The sequence below is a fragment of the Camelus ferus genome, chromosome 23 (genome assembly GCF_009834535.1).
Source record: "Camelus ferus isolate YT-003-E chromosome 23, BCGSAC_Cfer_1.0, whole genome shotgun sequence".
Classification (NCBI taxonomy): domain Eukaryota; kingdom Metazoa; phylum Chordata; class Mammalia; order Artiodactyla; family Camelidae; genus Camelus; species Camelus ferus.
The window spans coordinates 33,701,089-33,708,177 of record NC_045718.1 but is presented as its reverse complement, the minus strand read 5'-3'; positions in this window follow the sequence as shown (position 1 = coordinate 33,708,177).

Here is a 7,089-nt window from a genome sequence, read left to right as displayed (position 1 = left end):
TTAGATAGGAGAGTCTGTGCCCCGTAGAATTTATAATCCTGAAAATCTGGAATACACTTGTGGAGATGTTAATTTCACTTTTTGCCAGAATTTGCAAGTGCAGCGTTTTGCCTAATAGGGAGAACTGTCCATAAGTATCTGAGAGGTTTCTTTTAAAGTTTCTCCTTAATAAATGTGCTTCTCCTTCATATTCACATTCCATATAGTGAATTTAAGGAAATGTGTAAAGGATGCTTTTTACATCGTCATCTTTAGCCATACAATCTGCACAAATGTGATTGTCATGTGGTTCTTTAGGGGAACAGAAGGGACTAGGTAAAATCCCTTATTGGGAAATGATGATAAAAACCATGAATTCCATGTATAGCGTGAGGTTGCCTGCATTTTATGAAGGTACAGCTGGGAAGGTGACATTATGAAGAGCATTTAAGCTTAGTAAAACATAGCTCTCAGGAAAGCTGTAAAGAAAGCTGAGTTTTTGGTGCATTAAACCATCATCAGGGGATCTTTAGGCAAAATTCTTCTTAGAAACATCCCTATTTGGAGGAATATGATGTGCGCCAGTGTTCACTATACTGCATTTTTGGGGACACATTGATTTACAGGGATGAAGTCAGTACATCTCACATTCTTATAGGCCTCTCTAGTTCCTCGAACTCATATAATGTATTTCAGCTCTCATGAAGTTTTCTACAGGAAGAATATCAAAAAGAAGACAGCTTTGAGGTTACTCTTTCTTGAAAGATTTGTGCTTCGGTTCAATTCCTGTAATGATTCACAATTTGTAGAACTCACATTTGAAGGAAATTCTCCCGGTCAATTCCTAGAAAGACAGAGTATTTAGTAATTTATGAAAAGGATCTATTTTAGTGTTCCACAAAACCTTGTCCCACAATGCACAAGGAATCATGGATTCCACAAATGTTGAAGTGCTCTACATAATTGAGATACACTGTGACAAGCCATTTGCAGAATGAGTTTGTGAAGTTGGTCGACATGCATGGAATCTTGCAACAGATTCCTTTTCAAAATGAAATGGGTAAGGATGATTTCTCCCTCGTGCAATCATGGGGAAAAACGGTTAATGTGATTTGGAAAGAAATCTATATACTGGATCTGAAATAATATCTCTCACATTTGTTTCGATGTGTCACATAGAATCCAGCTTGAAAATGTTCCCAAAGTGCGTGCCAAGAGAAGGAGAAAATTGGGAGAAGATTGCAATTTATGCAGCTTCTTGTGCCAAACCTCAGACAATCATTCCACTCTAGGACTGGAATGGAATAAATGAAGCATAATTGCACGTTTAAGGGTGACATGAGATTCCACGGTTTCTCTTAGTAGCCTGGGTCCCTATCCTGAAGTTCCTTGGCCAAAATTCATCATAGATACACTGATAGACCCCCAGAAGACCAAGGTGTTACAAACCATTCTAAGCAAGGTGGAAAGAGGATTGTTTGAATGGGTCATCTATTTGCCATAAATCAACCCTAATTTCATAGGTGACCCTTGATATTAGTACAATTAATGTGAATAAATTTCCTTCTTCTCCATTGTAGGAATAAGAGAAATTTGGTGTTGGGGAAGCCATCCAATATCCAAGTTCTTATAGGCTTTCTCACACACACACATTGAGTTTATTCCTTTCATCTCCTATTTATGTGCCATTAGGAAAGACACCTGCTAAGTTGGAAAATTTGTTGACAGAATGTCTGTTGAAAATGAGGGGCTGTGAAAAGCATCTTTTAGGTACTTGTCTCTAGACAAAAAGTGTATGTGTGAAATCTCCTTCTGCCTTGTTGGGATAATTTAAGTAGTGTGATTGAGGACCCATCGTATATCTAGCTGGTGAGTGAGGCCATGCATTACAACCAATGTGAAATCTGAAATTTCCTCCCACTGAATGAATTGATCGAGCATATTTTCACATGCTGGAAGGAGTAATGGACAGAATGAAGATTACTGTTTTAGTTTCACCCAGTCTTGGAAAACTGTTCCTACTTGGAACTAAGCACATGTGGAATTTTTCGGTCTTCTGGCAGTTTTAAAATGTGAGGCATTTGTCTTTGGTGTAATAGCCTCTCTTCACTTCCATAAGATTTCACTGCTTCCTGACATTCTTTCCTCAATTTCAGCCATCTTGAAAAGACTTCTAGCTGGCATGAAGTTATGGCGAGACAATCATTCTTGTGAGAATAACTCCTAGATAAGGTGACCTATGTTCCACAGGATTTAGAACCTTTCATTCTTCGGGAACAATCTGCAGCTGTGTGAGTTGACGTGATCCACGATTTAGGTATAGCACAGCGCACTGTCAGTTACTGCCTGTGAGTACTTGTAAAGGCCATTTCACAAGTTCAGCCTCAGTAACCCAGCTTCCCCAGATCTTGCCATGTCCACAGAAGGCATCCAAGGGAAGAAGCAAAGAATACCACTAGCAATCCCGTTGCAAATCTTGTCCACTTGAAACAAATGCTCCCCTGTGTTTCATTTCGGAAACAGACAACCTGAAGTGTACCTCCTTCTTGGGATTTGATGGCAAAATCCGGGATATTCATGTTTGGCCTGAGATGTCCCTCCATGTTTTGAAGGCACATCACACAATGTGACATTAAGACACTTCATCCCAGCAGAGTCAACAGAAGCTCATTCGCAATCTAACAGGAATGCTGAGTGTTTTGTGCAGAGAAACATTTTTCAGCGTTAGGTCAAGTGAAATTCATCCTGTGTAACTTCCCTATTTGGAGGAATACGACATGGGCCAGTTTTCATTGCACTTCGTTTTAGGGGACACATTGGTTTTCAAGGATGGAAGCGAGCCCATTTGCACATTCAGAAGCATACGTCCATCATTTAATGTAGATAATTTACGTCACCCGTTATGAAGAATTCTGTAGGAAGTATACTAAGAAAGAAGACACCTTGGATAGTAATCTCTCCTAAATGAATGCTTTTATTCAATGAATGCTATAACACAACTGAATTGGGAAAACTTATGTTTGAAGGAAATTCACACCAACGCTTTGTTTGCAAGTCACAGAAATTTGGCAGTCAGAAACGGCTATGTGTCAGTGTTCCGCAAGATCTTGGCTACTATTCCATAATGAATAATATGTTTTCTCTTAGTTGAACTAATGTATTGAAAGAGAGTGAATGCAGAAATCGATTTTTAGAAGTGTCTCTTCAATATTTAGCTTCATGTACGGGACCTTGCAGCACGTTCACTGTATGAAATGAATCGCGTAAGGATGATTTCATTCTTGTGTCATTCTGGGAAAAATGGGTACTGTGAGTGGGAAAGAAGTCTATGTCTCAGTTCTGAAAATGTTTCTCTCATCCTGAACTTGAGATGCCAAATTGAACCCAGTTTGAAACGATTCCCGGAGAGCAGGAAAACAACGGTAGCAGAAGTGTAAGAAGATCTCTTCCTTCCCAGCTTTTGTTCCGAATTTGGTCTTCATCGTAACCTGGGAATCAATGGCAAAATGTTCAGCAAATACACAGGACACTTCGTGAGCACTGATTTCCACTGTATCTAAAATTATTCCATGTTCCTGCCTGAACGACCTGGGCACAATCTCCTCTTTGGATCAGCCACAGCCCCTCACTTGACACTGCTTATTGGAAGCATCTGAATGAAGGTGTAAAGAAGAATATTAGAATGGGTCTTGTAACTTTGCTCACATCAGCCCAAAACTTGACACTTTACACATATTGGGAATGCAATGAGTGTGGACAATATCCCTCAAAATTGCTGTCATGATAAGGAGTATTTCTGTTGTAAGGATGCAAGCATAACTACGAGATGTGATAGGCTTTCTCACACCCTCACAGGAGATAGCTCCCTTCATGTTTACTTCGGTTAAATTAAGGCAATTGACTGTGAAGTTGGAAACATTGCTGACAGAGTGTCCCTAGGTGCTGTGCAATGTCTTTTTTGTTTTTGTTACTACAGGATATATTGTGTGGGAATATCCCTTCTGCCGTGTTGTGATCATCAATTTTGAGGCACTGAGAAAATGCCCTATGTCTTACATGTGATTGACGCCATGCATTCAAACCCCCAGGCTAATCCCAATGTTCACCTCACAGAACAGGTCGATCGAGCAAACGTCCACTTGCTGAGAGGACTACATGGAGAGGAGAAACCACTTCTTGTTAGATGCACCCTGTCTCACTTGTGCCACTAATTCCAAAGCAGTTAATGTCCCACAGACCTTAATTTCCCTCCTTACATTCAAACAATTGAAGAAGTTTTAAGTCTTCTGTCACTTTTCGAATATGTGGCTTCTCCTTTTGGCACAAGTTCCTGTCAACATTTTCTGTCAGATTTCAGTAAAACTGCCTTTCCTTCTCCACTTCAGCATTTTTTGGAATCATTCTCTTTTGCTTAGTTAACAGCTTATAAATATTCGTGTGAAAATGCCTTATAGATTGGAGTCTCTGTGCCCCTCAGATTTTAATATCTTGAAAATCTGGAGTACTCTTGGTAATATATTAGTTTGTATTTTTCCCAGAATTTGAATGTGCAGAGTTTTGCCAATAAAGTAATGGTCCATCCTTATTCTGAGAGGATTCTGTTCAAGTTTGTCTTTTATACATGAGCTTCTCCTTGTTCTTCACATTCCACAGAGTGAATTAAAGGAAATGTGTAAAGGATGCTCTTTCATAGTCATCTTTAGCCATATCATGTGCACCAATATTTATGTCATGTTGTTATTTAGGAGAACAGAAGGGACTAGGTAAAATCCCTTATTGGGAATTGATGATAAAAACCATGATTTCCATGTATGTCATGAGGTTGCCTGCATGTTATGAAGGTACATCTGGGAAGGTGATGTTAAGAAGAGCATTTCAGCTCAACCAAATGCAGCTCTCATGAAAGCTGTAAGGAAAGCTGATTTTTTGGTGCATTAATCCAACATCAGAGGATCTTTATGCAAAATTCATCTACAGAAACATCCCTATTTGGAGGAATATGTCATGGGCCAGTGTTCATTGCACTGCATTTTGGGGGACACATTGATTTTCAGGGATGGGTTTCAGCCCATCTGCACATTCTTATAGTTCACTGTACTTCCATGAACTCAGATAATTTACTTCAGATCTCATGAAGGTTTCTATAGGAAGGATAGCAAAAAGAAGACAGCTTTGATGGTGCAGTCTCTTAAACGATTCGTGCTTCAGTTCAATAAATCCTGTAACAATTCACAATTTGTAGAACTCACGTTTGAAGAAAATTTGCCCCATCTATTCCTAGAAAGACACAGTATTTATTCATTTATGAAACAGATCTATTTTAGTGTTTCACAAAAATTTGTCCCCTAATGTACTAGGGATCAGGGTTTTCACAAATGTTGACCTGCTGTACATAATTGAGATACACTGTGACAATCCTTTTGCAGGAATGTGTTTGTGACTTTTGTCTTCATGCATGAAATCTTGCAACAATTTCCCTTATCAACATGAAACAGTTAAAGATGATTTCTGCCTCGTGCCATCATGGGGACAAACGGTTTCTGTGATTTGGAAAGAAATCTATATAGTGGTTCTGAAATAATTCCTCTCAACTTTGTTTCGAGTTGTCACATAGAAACAAGCTTGAAAATGTTTCCAAACAGCATACCAAGAGAAGTGAGAAAATTGGGAGAAGATCTCTCTTTATGCAGCTTCTTATGCCAAAACTCAGTCAATCATTCCACTCTAGGAATGGAAAGGAATAAATGAAGCAACATCGCAGGTTCAAGGGAACCCTGAGTTTTCCACGTTTTCCCTAAGTAGCCTGGGTTTCTGTCCTGAAGGTCCTTGAACCAAACTCATAATAGATACACTGACAGCCCCCAGCAGACCAAGGTGCTACAAACCATTCTAAGCAAGGTGGAAAGAGAAATATTTGAAAGGGTATTCAAATTTCTATAGATAAAACCTAACGTTCATAAGTGACACAACTTGGGAATAAAATGAATGTGAAAAAAATTCCTTCTTTGGCATTGTAGGAATAAGAGAAATTTGGTGTTGGGGAAGCCATCCAATATCCAAGTTCTGATAGGATTCTCACACACTCACATTGAGTCCATTCCTTTCATCTCCTATTTATGTGAAATTAGGATCTTCACCTGCTAAGATGCAAAATTTTGTTGACAGAATGTCTCTTGAAAATGAGGGGCTGTGAAATGCATCTTTTAGGTACTTGTCACTAGACAAAAAGTGTATGTGTGAAACCTCCTTCTGCCTTCTTGGGAATCATGTAAGTAGTGCGATTGAGGACCCGTCCTATCTCTAGGTCATGAGTGAGGCCATGCATTAAATCCCCACTGTGAAATTGGCAAGTTCCCACAACTGAATGTCTCACTCGAGCATATTTTCACACGCTGGAAGGAATACTTGGACAGAATGAAGCTCACTGTGTTAGCTTCACCCAGTCATGGAAAACTATTCCCATCTTGGAACTAAGCAAAAGGGGAATATTTTGGTCTTCTGGCAGTTTAAAATGTGAATATTTGTCTTTGGCATGCGAGCCTCTCTTCATGTTCCGTAAGATTTCACTGCTTCCTGACTTTCTTTCCTCAACTTCAGCCATCTTGAAAAGCCTTCTAGCTGGCATGAAGTTATGGCGAGTCAAACATTCTTGTGAGACTAACTGCTAGATAAGTCGACCTGTGTTCCACAGGTATTAGAACATTTCATTCGTGTGAATCAATCTGCAGACGGGTGAGTTGACGTGATTAATGATTTTGGTAGAGCACAGCACACTGTCAGTTACTGCCTGTGAGTACTTGGAAAGGCCATTTCACAAGTTTAGCCTCAGTAACGAAGCTTCTCCAGAACTAGCCATGTCCACAGAAGATATCCTAGTGAAGAAACAATGAATGCCACAGGCAATCCTCTTGCAATTCTTGTCCACTTGAAACAAATGCTTCCCTGTGTTTCATTTCAGAAACAGACAACCCTGAAGTACACTCCCTTCTTGGATTTGAAGGCAAAATCTGGGATTTTCATGTTTGGCCTGAGCTGTCCCTCCATGTTTTGAAGGCACGTCTTTCAAAGTGACTTAGAGACACCTCATCCCATCTGAGTCATCAGCAGCTC